At 33.3% G+C, this 17,515-nt stretch overlaps 1 protein-coding gene and 1 long non-coding RNA gene across 3 annotated transcripts in view; one reads left to right on the top strand and one right to left on the bottom strand.

Annotated features, from left to right (window-relative positions):
- LOC143190275 (uncharacterized) overlaps positions 1-17,515 on the bottom strand; it is a 623,078-nt gene that overhangs the window by 426,427 nt on the left and 179,136 nt on the right. The gene's annotated exons all lie outside the window — the stretch shown is intronic.
- LOC143191981 (uncharacterized) lies at positions 13,612-15,520 on the top strand. The gene is made up of 3 exons (XR_013004684.1): positions 13,612-13,659; positions 14,863-14,949; positions 15,250-15,520. It is a non-coding gene; the product is annotated as an uncharacterized LOC143191981 (long non-coding RNA).

Below are 17,515 nucleotides of genomic sequence, written 5' to 3'. Positions count from 1 at the left end.
GTAGGGAGAACCTTACACAGAGCATGTTGTGAAACTCTTCACGAACGGTATGCCTAATTCGAGGTAAGTGTTTACGTTCTTCATAAACCATGAGGCATTGAGCAACGCACGGATATTTTTGGATTGGAATACTTGAAGTAGTTCAAGTTGTCTCTCAGCGACGTACCTATATCACACCTGTGCCCCGAACAGACAGACTGGCCGGACTAGCATCTTATACAGGGTCGCTTTCTGGGCGGTTGAGAGTTTACTATTTCTGCAGAGGAGTAGGAAGAGTAGATTGTAAACGCCATTGCCTTTGCAGATAACCTGCTGGATTTGGGCTGACCAATGGAACCTGCGGTCAAACTGGAGACCTTCTGGAACCAGGGTATAGGGAATTTATCGATTTAGAGGCGATAAGCGTGGAACTCCTTCTTGGGGTGGAACCGAATAGTCTGAGCTTTGCCCAGGTTAATCTGCAGCCGCCAGAATTTGTACGACGCAATCGCCTGGTTCAGTTGAGTTTGAAGTCCGTCGCGGATGGCGTCGGGGCTGCAATTTCAGGTAAGCTAATCTTTTAAGATTTAATCTCTTTCACTCTCTCGGTCAGCATACTGTCTATCTGGCTGGCGGCAGGGTACCAGTGCGCATCATATCTGTACAGATAAAAATACTCAATTTTTAATTAATTAAGAATGGATTTTTTTATGGATGTTAAGCCTATCAAATCATTTTAAGACATATCAATGTCATTAAATTAAATATGCGTTCTTAATTAATTTAAAAAGTTGAGCATTTTACCTGCACAGGTACGATGCGAACTGGTAAACGCACTCCCTGCCGCCAGACAGATGGGCCGGGTGCCGACTGATAAAGTGAAAGAGATGATGTGTCAAAAGATCAGCTTACCTGAAATTGTCCCTCTAAAACGCTGATAACGCTTAGACTACAATATCACCTCGAAATTGTTGCAGATTTCAAAATGATAACAAGAAGAAAAAAGAGAAAAATTATTCTTTTTGTTCAAATGAAGATATTGCAAAAGGTGTAAGAGAAATAATAGACAATTTTTCTAGAAGTAATACCAAAGGTAATTATAACTTTTACACAATTTGTTGTAATTAACTGTCCACTAGTTTTAGGCTAGTAAATGTACATTACCTATAGTCCCCAAGAAAGAGGCATTAAGGATTAGAAAGGCGGATACATTCCTATCTTCATATGTACTACTTTAGTATTTTAATGTGTCTTCACTAATCTCACTGTCTAATACGTGGGTTGCTAATTATATTTTGAGCCTTGGCAATACAGAAGTGCTGTTAGGCTCCATTTGACGTTTCCAACTGGATCTTTGACCTTTATAACCATAGCTTTATTCAGAACGTTTTATTGTTTGCTCAAAACTTGTGCTGTTTACAGTGATATGTCTCAGTCGAGGAATATCGCAATTGTCTCAGTAGTTGAATTTTTATCTCAGCAAAAAAACTCGTGAACATTTTCGTTCGAAAATTTTTCAAAACTTTCGGCGTGGATTATGAAGACAGGTGGGCATCGATAAACTTATTTTGACTTTTGGCGAAGAAGCCCCATCCGAGAACACTGCGAAGAGTTTGTATAGTGAATTTAATCCTAGCCTCCTTTCACTCAGGGACGAAAGCCGTAAAAGTGATTCAAAATCAGTTATTGCGCCACAAAATATTGATGCTATACGCAAAACCATGTTGCTAGATCGTCAGGTTAGGGATACCGAAAAAATATCTATACATCGATATTAAAAAAAAAATATCGATATTTTTCCCGATATATAGATTTTTGTAAGCCGATATTTTCAAGATAATTAAAAATATTTTTAAATATTATAAAATATCATTAAATTATTTTTAATAAATCTTTTAAATTGGTATTTAATTTTAAAAGTTTAAATATTTTGGTACTTAATTGTAAGGTTTTATTATCCGATATATCGATATATCGATTTTTTTAAATGTCTAAAATATATGGTGATCGAAATCGATATTCTTGGTGGCAACTATCAACTATTTGATTGGTGGACAGCTCTGATTTGGCAGCAAATGACTTTTTTCCACATATCAGGGATAAACTGCCCGGCGAACGTTTTTCGGATCTTGAAAAAGCTGTTGATTCATTAAAAAACCGAATTTCGGAGGTACCGCAATCAGAGTGGATAAAGTGTTACGTAAATTGGTTCAAGCGCTTGCAACAGTATATTGATCATCATTTTGAGACTATTTTGTAAAACAATAAGGTTATGTTCGTTAATAGGTTACTGTTTCTTCATAGATAGGCTCAAAATATAAATAACAACCCTCTTAATATAGAAACTAAAACCTCATTTTATTCTAAACAAAAAACCGAGATATCTATAGAAATATTTCTTAAATTTTCCACGACGACCAGATCGTATTTGATATTCTATTTGCTTGTCGTGCATTAACCCTATGCAAGTAAAAGTTCCCCATTACCAAGAGAGTTTCAGGGACCACCGCAAAGGCAATATTCTCACAAGGGATCGCCTTCCTTATAACGACATAGACTGCAGCATTCGAGATAATGATCAAGCCCATAAAGGGTATTATATTGAGGTCTTTACGGTAAAACATCTATTTACCATTTTCTCTCGAGTTCTCGGCGATTTTCATTAATAGCAAACAAATGCCGCTGAAAAACCTTAACAGTAATTGAAACAACGAAAAAGTAAATTAAGAATACTAACGGTGTAGTACATTAATACATTTTACAAGTAAAATTCTCATAGTTTCAGAATTGTAAAAATAGATTGAAGTAAAAGGAATTTCGGTATTTCCTAATTCATTCCTTTATTTATTCAATTAATTCATACTATTGCGCATTTGAAAAGTAACAGTCCATAGAATAATATTGATATACATATAACTTTATTTGATTCCAGAGAAGTTGTTTCTTATGATACTTTAAGTTAGCTAAAAGTTGATTAGAATTTTAGACATACAAGAAGGCCCATTTCACAATATTTTGCCATTTTAAGCGATGAGCCCTTTAGTAAAATCTATTACCGAAATTAGCGTGCATGTTCTTGTTTCAGATATATTAATGTTAAAGTTGTAAATCAATATCATTAAGTTATTTTTAATAAATCTTTTGAATTGGTATTTAATTTTAAAAGTTTAATATATTTTGGTATTTAATTGTAAGGTTTTATTATCCAATATATCGATATATCAATTTTTTAATCTAAAATATATGTTGATCGAAATCGATATTCTTGGTGGCAGATATCCCCACGTCAGGTGACTGACCGTAAGATTGAATAATACTTGGATATAAGTATGACTATTATCAACAGTATAGGCTTAAACTATCAACTATTTGATTGGTGTACAGCCCTGATTTGACAGCAAATGACTTTTATCCACATATCAGGGATAAACTGCCCGGCGAACGTTTTTCGGATCCTGAAAAAGCTGTTGATTCATTAAAAAACCGAGTTTTGGAGGTACCGCATTCGGAGTGGATAATTATTCCGGCCAAATCATTGAAAAAAAACCTGTGAAGATCTTAAATATATCAAGGTACACCGGCAATCAAATTCAAGGTTGCAAAAAACATTTTATAATTCAGCGATGCCAAAACGAATCCAATTCTTAAATGACTTATCGCTGCATAACCAACAATGAACTTACACGATGACCTCGAAGTTAAATTAATTTATGAGGTTATCCAAGATTTCGTTTTAAAACATGACATAATATTACTAAAACACAGCTACATCGAATCAATTCTGCAACTAGACAAGACGTAGGTACCCTTGAACTTGTATAGTTAAGAAGTATTTAATATGATCTTTAGCTTAAGTAGTTTTTTTTTATTTTATTGAGATCTGAGAACAGGAAATAGTCGCTGGGGGCCAGATCTGGAGAATACGGTGGATGAGGAAGTAATTCGAAGCCCAATTCATGGATTATTGCCAGCGTTTTCACCGACTTGTGACACGGTGCATTGTCTTCGTGAAGCAGCACTTTCTTTTTCTACAAATGCGGCCGTTTTTCGGCGATTTCGTCCTTCAAACGATCCAATAAGGCTATGTAATCGTCGCTGTTGATGGTGCTTCCTTTTTCAAGGTAGTCAATGAAAATTTTTCCATGCGCATCCCAAAATACAGACGCTATAACCTTGCCAGCCGACTGTTGCGTTTTCCCACGCTTTGGAGCGGCTTCATCGTGTGAAGTCCACTCGGATGACTGTCGATTGGACTTCGGAGTGAAATGATGGAGCCATGTTTCATCCATTGTCACATATCGACGCAAAAACTCGGGTATATTACGCTTGATCATCTTCAAACACTTCTACGAATCATCAACTCGTCGTTGTTTTCGGTCAAAATTCGGCGGCATTCACTTTGCACGAAGCTTTCTCATACCCAAATATTCGTGAATGATATGATGTACACGTTCAGATTATATTTTTAGTGTGTCTGCCACTTCATTCAGTTTCATTTACAGTCATTCCAAATCATTTTGTGGATTTTTTAAATTTGTTCGTCCGTAACAACCTCTTTTGGGCGTCCGCTACGTTCACCGTCTTCGCTGCTCATTTCACCACGTCTAAACTTGGCATACCAATCCTTGAAGGTTGATTTTCCTGGGGAAGTGTCCGGAAACTCGGCATCAAGCCAAGCATTTGCTTCAACTCTATTTATTCCCTACAAAAGGCATTATTTTATCAACACGCAAAATTCCTTTTTATCCATTTTTTTCACAATAACAAAAGTATTTTCAGTCAAATTGCTATAATTGACAAACTGATCCGACAGCTGTCAAATTTATGCACGCATCTTTTAAGGGTCAGGGCTAACTAAGAAACGTATAAATTTAATTCTAATAGCGCCATCTATGTGTCAGGCCGTGGACTTTTCAATTGACCTGTTAAGAGATGGAGCTGGCAGCGCGACCGCTGGAGCCTAAAATGTTTGTTTTTATATTTTGTGTCACCGATTTGACGTCTACTCCAGGTTGAATGGTTTGGCCGTATTTTGATAAATGTGACAAACATTGCATAAATTATTTAAAGCTACTTTAATACCCACGCAGTTCTAAATAATGCTGTCAGTTGGAAAAACAAGGATACACAAATATTTATTGCAAAATAAAACTTACAAAAACCATAAAAATATAAACGCCTCATTAAAAAAAGAGTATTCTAGCAGATAATAAAATAGTTTCGAGATGAAAATAAAAATAACAAACTTATCGGCGCCGATATCCATCAGCTTCCATCGTCCCCGAACGACAATCCATCCGCGATACTCTCGATCCGACCGCCAATAGCGCCAAGCGCCAAAAACAAAAACGGCAAGAGGAAAAACACACACACCCTAATACAATTCCATTTTCGGGTGGTTCTCAGTTATCCGGCCCTTTTCATTAGCGAAAATCTAATTAGCAGTTTCTACTGAAAATGTCTTTTCACTATCTTTTGCAGTGTCTTTATTAGAAGTTAACAAGGAACATTCACTCCCGCATCCAATTGACAAAGTTTTAGTATTCATCCTGTTAATTGAATGCTGGAAAAGGTCCTTATTGGTGTTCTTTCCTCGCTACAAAGCCATTATAACGATTCTGGGCGAGACGAGACGAGCGCGGATGGGAAATCCGGAAAATTCAACGTCAGAAACTGACTTTTCCTCGGTAACGGTTTAGTCATATTTGGGTATTTATTATTTCGGGCAGGCCAAATAGAAACAGTATTATATGAAACAGGAATCTAATTTAATCGTATTGTTCGTAATGAATAAGAGATAAAAGGCTAGTATACGTATAGAGGGAAATATTATATTACTATCTATTTAAGTAACATAATATAAAACAGCATTTATGTTTAGAAATAGTGTTTTTCCCCTACCACAATTTTCTTTGATCATATCTCGTCGAATATAAATTAGTTCGCAGTCCTTGTAGAAAGATGCCATTAGTAAGATTTAATTAACTCACTGTATATTTCGAATTACATTATGTATAAGAAGTAAACAAAAAATTATTACATTTTTTAGTAAACTGATTGTGGTATGATCTTAAACTCTTTCAATCATTTTTTTAAACTAATTCTGTTGTAAAATGTAATTTTATATATTTTTATATATTGTTATACATTGCCGTCTCTTGTTTTATATTTCTTTAATAAAAGTATATGTATTATGTTTTAACATGAACGATTCACTGCAAGTTAACAGCAATAAAACAGCTCAAGTTATACTCTTTTTGTGTTCATATTTCCACTTCAAAAATTACGGAGCACTTAAATTTTAAGTAACAAAAGTGCAAGATATAAATTTAGTAAATAGTTTCGCAGACCCCCTAAAATCCAACCAATTTACAGAAATAATATTTTGTGCTGATCCTGATGTGTCAGTTTTATGTGTAGGTACTTAGTCTATTTGTCTTCATACATACTATCATTAACACTAATTGTCTAATTCAGCGAAATATTTGGCATCCATCTCGATGAAACATTAGAAATTATTAGAAACATCAGGTACGTTAGACTCAAAATCAAAGAAACATACTAATCAGTCAGAAGATATTCCACACGTTATCCAAAACAGCAAATGAACTAGTAATTCAACGAAGTTTCTATTCGCCTAATTCTACATTTCTACAGATTTCTTAAAACAAAGTTCTCCGATTAGTAAACAATGTTTACCACCCTGTAAGCAACGAAGAACTTCACAATGACCTCGAAATCAGATAATAGATCAATATTTCACCGTAAAACATAAAAGAAGCGTATTAAATCACGGCAACGCGAAGGAAATCAGATAATTGAAGCGAATCAAACCACATGAACTTAGGCAGGCTCTAAATCAAGTTTACTCTTAACTTTAGCTTAAGTACTTTATTTTAATTTTGTTTATAAAGTATTATTTATAAATATTTTATTATATTGATGTATTAATCTCGCACTTATTTTATACAATTATTAGTATTTATTTATACAAACACAACAGGATAATAATAATTATAAATAAATTTGTAAATTAAGATTGTACCACGCGTATCTAACAAGATGCAATTTTCGAAATCAATACTGAAGAATTCTCAGAGTGCTGTGTGAGAATGAAGGGTACTAATCTAATATAATGTAAGATACAATTTTTAAAATTTCTTGGAATGTTAAGAAAAGTATCACTCAAAAAATAAAACGTTATTCTCCATAAAAACAAAACGTTATTCGCATTGCAAAACAATGCCTTCTTGAATTATTTATTTATTATGCAAATAAGTTTAACATGGTCATATCCAATCCTTGTAAAATAAGGTTAGGCAGACAACAAAAAATAATACAGCCCGGTTTTTTGTGGTTAAGATATGTGCATGTTCATGGCATATTGTGCTGCTCACAAGGCTTTACTGTTTGAAAAACGTAACAAATATAATATTATCTGGACTATCATAAATTATAAATGCATATATGCAGTGAAGTGAATCGACCCAGGCATGTTTTGAAACGCGACAACATCCAGAAGTCAATGAGAGCTAAACCTGTTAAATAAAAGTGGTGTCTCAACATTTCTTTCTTTAATTTACTGAGTTTTTCAAGCTGTGTGAAAGGGTGCTTAATATGAAAACCAATAAATAATGTAATAACGCCACTTTATTAAACATACATTATAATTTCCAGATAATGACAATACATGTGATAAAATCAAAAAATAATTATTATTATGTAAATTATTATGTAACAGTCATGTATGTAATCATAATCATGATTAAATCATGGATTAAGCAATAATATACCACACTTTGACTCAGCATTGTTTTACCATGACACATAGTGTAATAAAATTATATATTTAGGGATTTTGTATGTATATAAACATATACTGCTTTCTTTAGAAAGTTAACCTATATTTCTCCTTGTTACCAAAAAGTAGACAAGAATTGCAAATATATTAGCCAGAATATAAACCCAAAATGTGTTCAAAAAGAACAGTGTCAGAAATGTGAAGGTAAATCTGACTACACTACTAGAAGACTTGTATCACAAAGTCAATTAACATTAAGTATTTAATAACGGATTTTTTTATTACACAATACCAAACAATTTAAAACAAAAAGTAATTATTATTAGATACATTTTTAGGTTTGAGATCTAAAAAGAAAAAGAAGGGGTGACAAGAGATGGAGCCAAGATAACACGTCATTTCAAATATAAATAAGACACTTAAAATAATAAATATAATCCTAATCCAATCCGCCGAATTTTAAGACGTGTTAAACGACCGTAACAATTAATATTATTGCTGTTTAGACGATGAAATTGATCATTAAGCTTACTGCGAGCTTTGGATTCAACTATTTAAGCCTTTTTGAAATGTAGGAAATTTTAGACACGGATTAAGTTGGATTATCAAGCTTGGAAATGTTCAAAAGATTAGACGAAAATAACAGAACTACATTGCACGTCCCGGGGAAGAGTTAACGTAGTTGCCTCTTATAAGCGTTGTTAACCTTAGCAGTTATTTAAAGCAATCGGGAAGGTTTGAGATAATAGGTAGGGTACTTAACAATTCCCATGTATATCACTACACAAAATACAGCTTAACGATGCTTGTATATTAGATCTTCAAGTAAAATAATTTACTGATTTTGAAATATTGTATTAACTGTTCATATTATATCTAAGAATTTAAAATAAAAGAGATCGCCCACTTATTTAGAAAATAAATTGTATTTTTTTGGAAAATTATATATTTTTCGCTGTATTGTCCATCAACTTCTTCGTCTTATGCTGGAAAATACAAAACAAATATTGTTTATAGATCCCTACTCATCACAAAAATAAACCTTGACTAGTCCTTGTTTTTAACAATATTAAATAGGTTCATGGTAAGGCATTACGAATCATACGTTTTAGACAACTTAGGCGTTTTGTAAAAACAAATTGAAACTTCAGTATTAGTTTTTGTTGTATACTGGTAGTGTCATTAAAAGATATGAAATTTTGGTTTGGTGTGTATTAGGTTTATACTTTAATTGTCCTTTTAGTTAGCCACTTAGAAATTAGAAATTAGAAATAAAATTAGAATTACGTCAAGTATTATATAAACTAGAATTTTATGATTCGATAAGGTTTCAATAAAGTCTAAGTCTTTGAACATAATACCACGGATAAAAATATAAAAATGTCAAGCAAGTTTAACACTGTATCATCAATTATTTAATTTAATAGGAGTGATTTAGAAGAATTTCTCATAAAAACAGTTCCATATATAATTATTTTAGTTACTTAGTGTATATGCTTACTATGGAACGGTCAAAATTGCATTTTCGACATACATTCCTTTTGTTTAATTTGAAGAAATCAACTGTTGAAGCCTATCAAATAATTATATAATTATATAAAATTATCAAAATGAAAAATATTTTGATATGTAATAATCAGAAATTTTACAAATCATTTATATTGCATTACATTAATTAATATTTTACAAAAAGAGTAAATTTTTTAGGACATGAAAAACTACGTATGATTTTAACAATACTAAGATCTTAATTATAACTATCAAACTTTTAATTTCAACTTTCGGACAATTTCGTTAGTTTGTGGTATCGAAATGTATAGTTCAAATATGACGAAACTGAACAAATATATTCATATTGAAGTTTTTAGGTCCATTTTCAAATGATTTTCAAAACCATTTTAAATTAACCATAAATATTAATCAAATAAACAGAAAGAGTAAATATTCCATCTAATAGTGTTATATTTATTCATAATTCGACATTCGCTAAATTAGAAAAAACATGTTGTTAACTAATTAATTTAAAATGTATATTTAATTCACTGTTGTAGTAAATAATTCATGATTTTGTTTTGATTTACTCTTTTGCGATCACATACACAGTATAAATGATTCTTATCTTCACATATTTTGTTTACGAAATGTCATAAGAAGAGACAACGTGGTATTATATTTCGGTGGTTTCCACTTTCCCGACAAAATGTTCATTCGATCCCTGATGACATTTTACAACGTACGTGCCGAAAATAAATATATAAGTGTAGTGAACCAAATTTAGATCTACTCTTTTTTATTTCACGAAGACAAATGTATTAAGGACGTGGTGGGGCCCTGTAATAATAAAAAATATGGCAAGGACGGGTCGAAAGAATAAAGGAGAAGTGTAGGAGGTGATGTAATTCCCTCAAGGTTGAAAATAATTTGTAAAGACAAAGTTACTTACTTTCTCGGTTTCTGAAATAAAATACTCGTCTTCTTAAATATTCAGTGGGTATCGAATTACACCTTTTAAATGTCTTTTATTATTTGATATTATGTTTTAATAGCTCTGTTTCTTTTTTCCGCTATTGCAATTCGAGAAATCTCAGTGAAAAAAACTTACGTTTCTGAGCCTACTAATAATCTGGGAAAAATTGATCGATCGTAACCTATTTGGTTGATAATGTTTATTTTGTAAAAGAGTAATAGTAATATTACATATTTTTTGTGGCCAATCTCTTGCTTTAGCTTAAGGATTCCTTTTAAAAAGGTAAGTAAAAAAGGAAAGGATTCCTTTAAAAAGGAATCCTTCCCTTTTTAATCCCACATTAAAAGAACTTTTATTATGAAATTAAACCAATTATATTTTTCTTTTAATAGTTAATTAAAGATAAACATTACCCCTACTGGATATGGAAAGAAAACTTTAGAAGTTTGTTCCCTACTCGAGGGGGCTGAATACCTCGGTTTGTGTCTATATTTAAATCCGATTATACACTTTATTATTCATTAACTTTAACGAATCTACAAATGAAAATGTCTTCCATATTGTTAAGGGTTCTACAATAACATTAAATCATATGTAATATTTTCAATACATACATAAATAAATTATTAAATCAATTAAATGTAAATGTACAAAAACTAGTATTGGGAACTATCGAAGTCACAGTCAAAAGTTAGTTTGTTTCAATTTGATGTTTTGAAACATTAAAACTAAAAAGTCGCCATAAATATAATACAATACATTATAGAGCACAAATGATAATATAAACGACATATTATTCAAAAGTGGCTTTTTGTACGGGAAAGGCCAAACTGAATTAACCTTTTAACATATTATATTATATAATAATATTTTCCCACAATTTATTTCTTCCATATATATTCCATATAAAATTATATATATATATATATATATATATATATATATATATATATATATATATATATATATATATCTATATATATATATATATATATATATATATATATATATATATCTATATATATATATATATATATATATATATATATATATATATATATATCCGAAAAACCTTCTATAAAATAAATATATGTGAACATAAAAGCAGAATTAAGTTCAAATAAAAAGCTATTAGTTATAATAATAAATAGTTCTTTAAGTGTGTAAGGCCATTAATATAAATTATAGTAATTTTGTTGCTTTCTTGGCGATAATATACTGCTAGTCAATCAAATAATAAATAAATGGAACATAAATAAATCTTATTTGATTATGTTAATGGTTTCCTGCTTTTTAGTTTAACTATATTATATTGAGGAAAATAGTCACTATAAAATAATTATGTATTAACAAGGCCCTTTTGGCTACTTCTTTTAGATTTTCAGTCTATGATAGAAGATATTTGAAGCAAAATATTGTAAATTTTTATAAGTTTACAATGTGCTATTTCCTACGTGCTTCAGCTTGACGCTAACATATGCGAAAATTGACAATTTAAATTTTCGTCTACTTTTAATTTGAATAAAACTTTCACTAGAAATAATAGATCTTTTGAAAACTATTATAGAAAGTATAATTCAATAGAAGAGGATCCATTTCACCAACTGATTACGTATTATATAGATTACCTGAGGCTGTTCATTTCGTATATTTTAAAATTTTAACTATCTAAAAAAAATTTTAATCTCTTGCAAATATTTTTATAATCAAATAAGCTTGTTAAAATATACTACATGGTATCATCGCTCATAGTGTTAAAAATGTTAAGCGCTTTTAATGAAACCGTACTTCAGACAATTGGCCTCCGCGGCTTTGCTGATTAGTAATTGAATCTATAGAAATGTAGCCGTATTTTGAATAGATATGAGCTGAGTTTCATTGATACAAAAACGGTCATTTTTCCTCACTACACTTGTGGGGCTTATTGATATAGTGTTTTTCCTTTCAAAAACATCGTAAAAGAAAGAATCAATAGAAATCAAGTAATATTAAATCATGCGATGACTAGGGGAGAAATTCTGATCATCAAAATAACAAAGTACAGCCAGATAATATCTCGTATAGTAGTTCAATTGGTACAGGGGCTCTACGACATGTGTCATCGTCTAGTACAACAATGTCCCCAGAATAAGATGTACACCAAAGAGTGGCCTTTTGGTGTATTTTTGTGTGATTTTTTACAGCAACCACATATTTTCTTTGAATAAAGAAGCTATTAAGGTGATAATCAGGTTTATCGCTTTTGTGCTTAAAAAGTTTTCATCATTAATAAGGTTAAACTTACGATATGTCTGAGCTCATTTTCAAAAATCGTTGAGAGAGTAATTCTTTTGAATCTCTGAAAACAAAGAATAAGTCGATGACTCTTTATCGACAAGAAAATTCATCCAGCCTGGAGGTTTATAAGGTTATTTATTCAACCTGACAATGTTTGATATCTGCATAGCTTATATTTTTTAACTTGAAAGAGTAAAAGGCACGCTTTTCAATGATATTTTGGAATTTGCAAGATAATTTCCAAATGCCCAAGAGAAAAGTTTTTTCCGTAAAAGCTACCTTACCGAAAATAATTTACTGGTTGAAAAGCTTTCAACCATTCCAAATGACTAGTCAGATATCACGTCATTTCGATCACCAATGGGAAAGGTTTTGGTCGACTGAGAGCACAAATCTATCAAAAGCCCAGTCACCCCAACATTTCTTTTCAACCATTCCGTGTCTCCAAAATCTCTCCAAACTATAATCGGAAAACCTCTCTTCTTCAAAAAATCTCCGAGTCTCGACGGAATATCGATCACCAATTTAAGAAGGTACCGCATAAGCAGCTCGCGGAACCGGCAAACATCGTTAACTCCATCATGAGGCTGCAACATTTCCCGGTGTCCTAGAAACACATATAGCGGTTATTTCCAATAATGAAGCAAAATAATCACCCTCTGATTATAGGTCCATCAGCTTTCTCAGTGCCATTTTGAAGCTTGTCAAGAGGGCAATACTCTACGGTGTCTCAACTCTTTCATAAAGGAAAGCATCATTCCTGACAAACAATTCGGTTTTCGCGCTCAAAATTCATGTGGCATCGACCTCATCCGTCACTGCAGTTATAACTTTTGCCCCCATACGACAGCATCCAGTCGTGAGTTAACTCAAATTTGCGAAACAATAGTTTGTTTCACTAAATGTTCTTTCGCCGGGTCCTCGTACCCGGTTAGCGAGTGCCATATCCCCAAATTTCATACAGTAGCAGTAGCGACCCACAGGGGTCAACTGTGAGGCGGTTTTGGTTTAGTGTATTGGTAAGCAGAGGCAGTCCCACATAACCCGGTCCAACTTGTTACTCCAGGGTGAGTCTCCGCGATCGGGTATGCCTCATGTATTCCAGCTTCTGGTTTTCGGCCAGAACAAACCAATAGTATGTCAGAAACAATAAAATACAAAGAGTTACTTAAGAATGTGTGGCGACCGCCACGACCCTTTAGGCCACCACCAATTCACCATCAATAACTACAAAGGTTGGCAACGCCGGTGGATTGGTACCATGCAGTTCTGGAGTATAAAAGGCCATCACGACGACGTCTCGCTTTTTCTTATCACCGTCCCCCTGTAAGAGTACCACTTCCACAGCGCTACCGTACTTCCTTCACCTTAACCTAATATCCTGTCAATCCTCCCATCGACCACATGTATCAATCGTAAGTTAGAATAAACAACTTTGATTCAACCAGTGTTTTTAGTTCCCGTGCAAATTCCTTCCAAAAATAGTAGTGAGTGTTCTGATAGATAACCGCAGCGGCAGCCACACGTTTCGACCGACCGACCGACCCGACGAACATTCCTACAATTGGTGACCCCGACGTGATCAAAGTGCCTAAAAGGTAAATCAACTCAACATAAGCCACTCGACAGGTGCTTGACACGTGCATGGAAGGATAGCACGAGGAACGGAACTCATCAACATCACGTGGTCGACGACATCCCACGAGACTAGCCTGATGGACGAAAACCACAGAAGCCCATCATGTATACCAGCAACACATGAGCACCCTCGCATCACGAAACGGGACACGTAACACATTTACAGGTACCCTCAAACAAAGCTGAACGCCTCAAGACGAACGACGTCCTGCTACAGCTCCGATGGCAGCTGATCCCGTAAAACTCCTCGCTCAGGTTGGGATCCCTATCTCATCAGCAGTCCCCGGGCGTTTGTTTGCGTGATTGCGGGTGCATTCCGGAACTTGCACCACATATAGGTACGTTCCACGGCTGTTCCACTAGGAGGGGAGTTATGTGGCGACCGCCACGACCCTTTAGGCCACCACCAATTCACCATCAATAACTACAAAGGTTGGCAACGCCGGTGGATTGGTACCATGCAGTTCTGGAGTATAAAAGGCCATCACGACGACGTCTCGCTTTTTCTTATCACAGTCCCCCTGTAATAGTACCACTTCCACAGCGCTACCGTACTTCCTTCACCTTAACCTAATATCCTGTCAATCCACCCATCGACCACATGTATCAATCGTAAGTTAGAATAAACAACTTTGATTCAACCAGTGTTTTTAGTTCCCGTGCAAATTCCTTCCAAAAATAGTAGTGAGTGTTCTGATAGATAACCGCAGCGGCAGCCACACGTTTCGACCGACCGACCGACCCGACGAACATTCCTACAAATGAAAATGTATTTAAATATCTGTCAGTAAGTTTTTTTATTATTACATCTATTGGAATGTTTATGTCATTTTTATTAAAAACAAATCTAAAAATATACGTTGCTGAACAAAATCATTATTCAGCCGTATCTATCATATGCGTAATGACAAAACCACCCAGACAAATAAAACGAAAAAAGAGGTCGAAGATATAAATAAATCAGTATTAAGAGGAAGACGAATGCCTCATATAAAACATTAACAAAGAACCTACCAAGACCGAACAGAAAAAAACGATTTTCGGCATAGAGATTTATTTGAATGTTGGCCAATATTTCCTCTTTTAGATAAAGCAGAGTCCGCAGTCAAGCCCCGCTCTAAGAATGTATACTCAGATGGCATTTCCCGCTAGGAGGTCCTTTCAGATTAAAATTGGACGGGAAAAAAATAATTCTTTGTATAGGAGGCCACCCAGCTGGGTAGGGTTTTGTTGACGACAGCCTTTCATCAGTTTTGTTATTTACTTTAGGTAAAAATAAAATTAATATCGATTTCACGCTGAACGAAACCCAACGTTTTGTTATTTTGGATCTGGTAAATAACCGATAACTATTGTATTCTTGTTATATAGTCAAAATCACAGTACAATAAAATGAAAATTAACAGTTATTTTTCTGTTATATAAAAGAAATGTTATTTTGGGATCCTGTATTGTTGTAATATTATTTAGTATTTTTCTAACTATCTCAAAGTTATATTATTATATGATTTTAGTTATATAATATAACTATCCTGACATGTAGAAGATCATTTCAGTAAGTGTATCTACTGTAAAGTTATATGATTGACTTAATTAAAGTTATTTATATGAAATAAGAACTTCTTTTGAGTTATTTAGACTCACTGTATAATTTTTAGAGGCCTTGTTGTTATGTTTGATATAATTCATTTGATAAGACCAACTCCGGAAAGATGTCATTCTTAATTGCCAACCGATATACTGTTGATAACTGTATAATATAACATAATGGTGTCTAAGCTTGACTTAGCTGTTTCTGCCATACAATGGGGATTCAGTATCGCCGTTAACATCTTATTTTGAAACTCTCAATCCAAACTTTCCGTAGCAAACCATATACAGAAATGGAATATACCATTGCCTGAATAATTGCAATAATAATAACAAAGTCGTAGTAGTGCGATCAGCGATCTCTAACTAGCGTGCAATCAGCCTTTTGAAGTCACTATGAAAAATCCTCGACATAGTAATTCCTGTTCAACGATTTTGTTGAAGCTGTGAAGGTGAAGAACATCATCGAAGACATGCAATGTGGATTTCGAGCCAAACACTCGTCAATCCATCAAGCTGTGAAAATAGCGGGTAAGGTAAACCTTACTGATGACAAACACCTCATGGAGGTAATTTTCTAAGATTTGACTAGTATCTCCGACAAAATGTGGCAACATGATCTTGTAGACCTGATACACTAATATATGGAAAATTGGTCATGAAAATTGGTTGGTTGGTTTCGACTAGGAGATGCATCCAATCTGCTGTTCCACAGGATTTCTCAGTCACCCCAATACTATTCAATATCTGCAAGGCAGCATGAAGTAAATCCACGTTCTATGGGAATGCTGCTGGTTTCTTTTAATGCTTTCGGTCGTCTAAACTCAAAGAGTAACAGCAGAGAGAAAGCAGAACTAAACATAACAAAAAACCTAATTAATCTACAAAAAGCTCAAAAGATAATTTTCCAGGTAAACTGAAACCAATATTCTAATTGAAAAGTTCCCATTCCGTAACTACAAAAAGTTGCAGACCTCAGATTGAAACAGTGTTTGAATTCCGTTTGTGAGATTCTAAAATATTCTTCAATCTGGTGACATTAAAAAGGAATGCAAGCAGGTTTTCTGACTTAAAGAAAGAAATAAGAACTCCACCAGAGCTATATCACGTGAACAAGGCGTTGTTGATTATTTTATGAAAAATGTGTACAACAATTATTGCGTGAAAAGGGGCATTGTTGTAACGAAAAATCAAGTAACCTACGCATAATAATCAAATAACACTCATTACCGGCATTTTGTCTTCATTTTATTCCTATCACAGTGGAATATTGTCAGGAAACTTTGTTGGATGTTATTTCTATTTTGTCTATTTTACAAGTGACACATCTACATAACCGTATTAGTATACGAACCCCAATACTGGTAAAAATATAGGAGACCCTAGACAGCGAGAAGAACATACATTATGCATGATTGACAGAATATAGACATTTTTAAATATTTTAATTTGATGTTTGATGTTAAAACAATCTTATCTTAGATTAGCAAACTAATTTGAATCAACAAAAAAGAACGAAATCAATGTCTTTTCCTTTTCTCTATTTCCCTTTGCTTTTTTCAAACTATTTAATCAATTTGCAGAAATCTCTTTATCAAGAGCATCGATTATATATAAAAGACATAGAAGATAGCAGAAACTGACGTGTTTTGCTATGCCTTGCTATTCGTGATTATTATTTATTTTATTATCGAAAGTGCACAAAATAAAATGTAGATTAAATTATGAGGAATTCACAAAATTTTAAATAAAACATAAGGACC

This window comes from Rhynchophorus ferrugineus, unplaced genomic scaffold (genome assembly GCF_030347505.1).
Source record: "Rhynchophorus ferrugineus isolate W39M unplaced genomic scaffold, kcgeb_rfMv2 rfM2, whole genome shotgun sequence".
NCBI lineage: Eukaryota > Metazoa > Arthropoda > Insecta > Coleoptera > Curculionidae > Rhynchophorus > Rhynchophorus ferrugineus.
The sequence above is the reverse complement of the archived record's forward strand: the minus strand, read 5'-3'. Positions and strand labels throughout refer to the sequence as shown.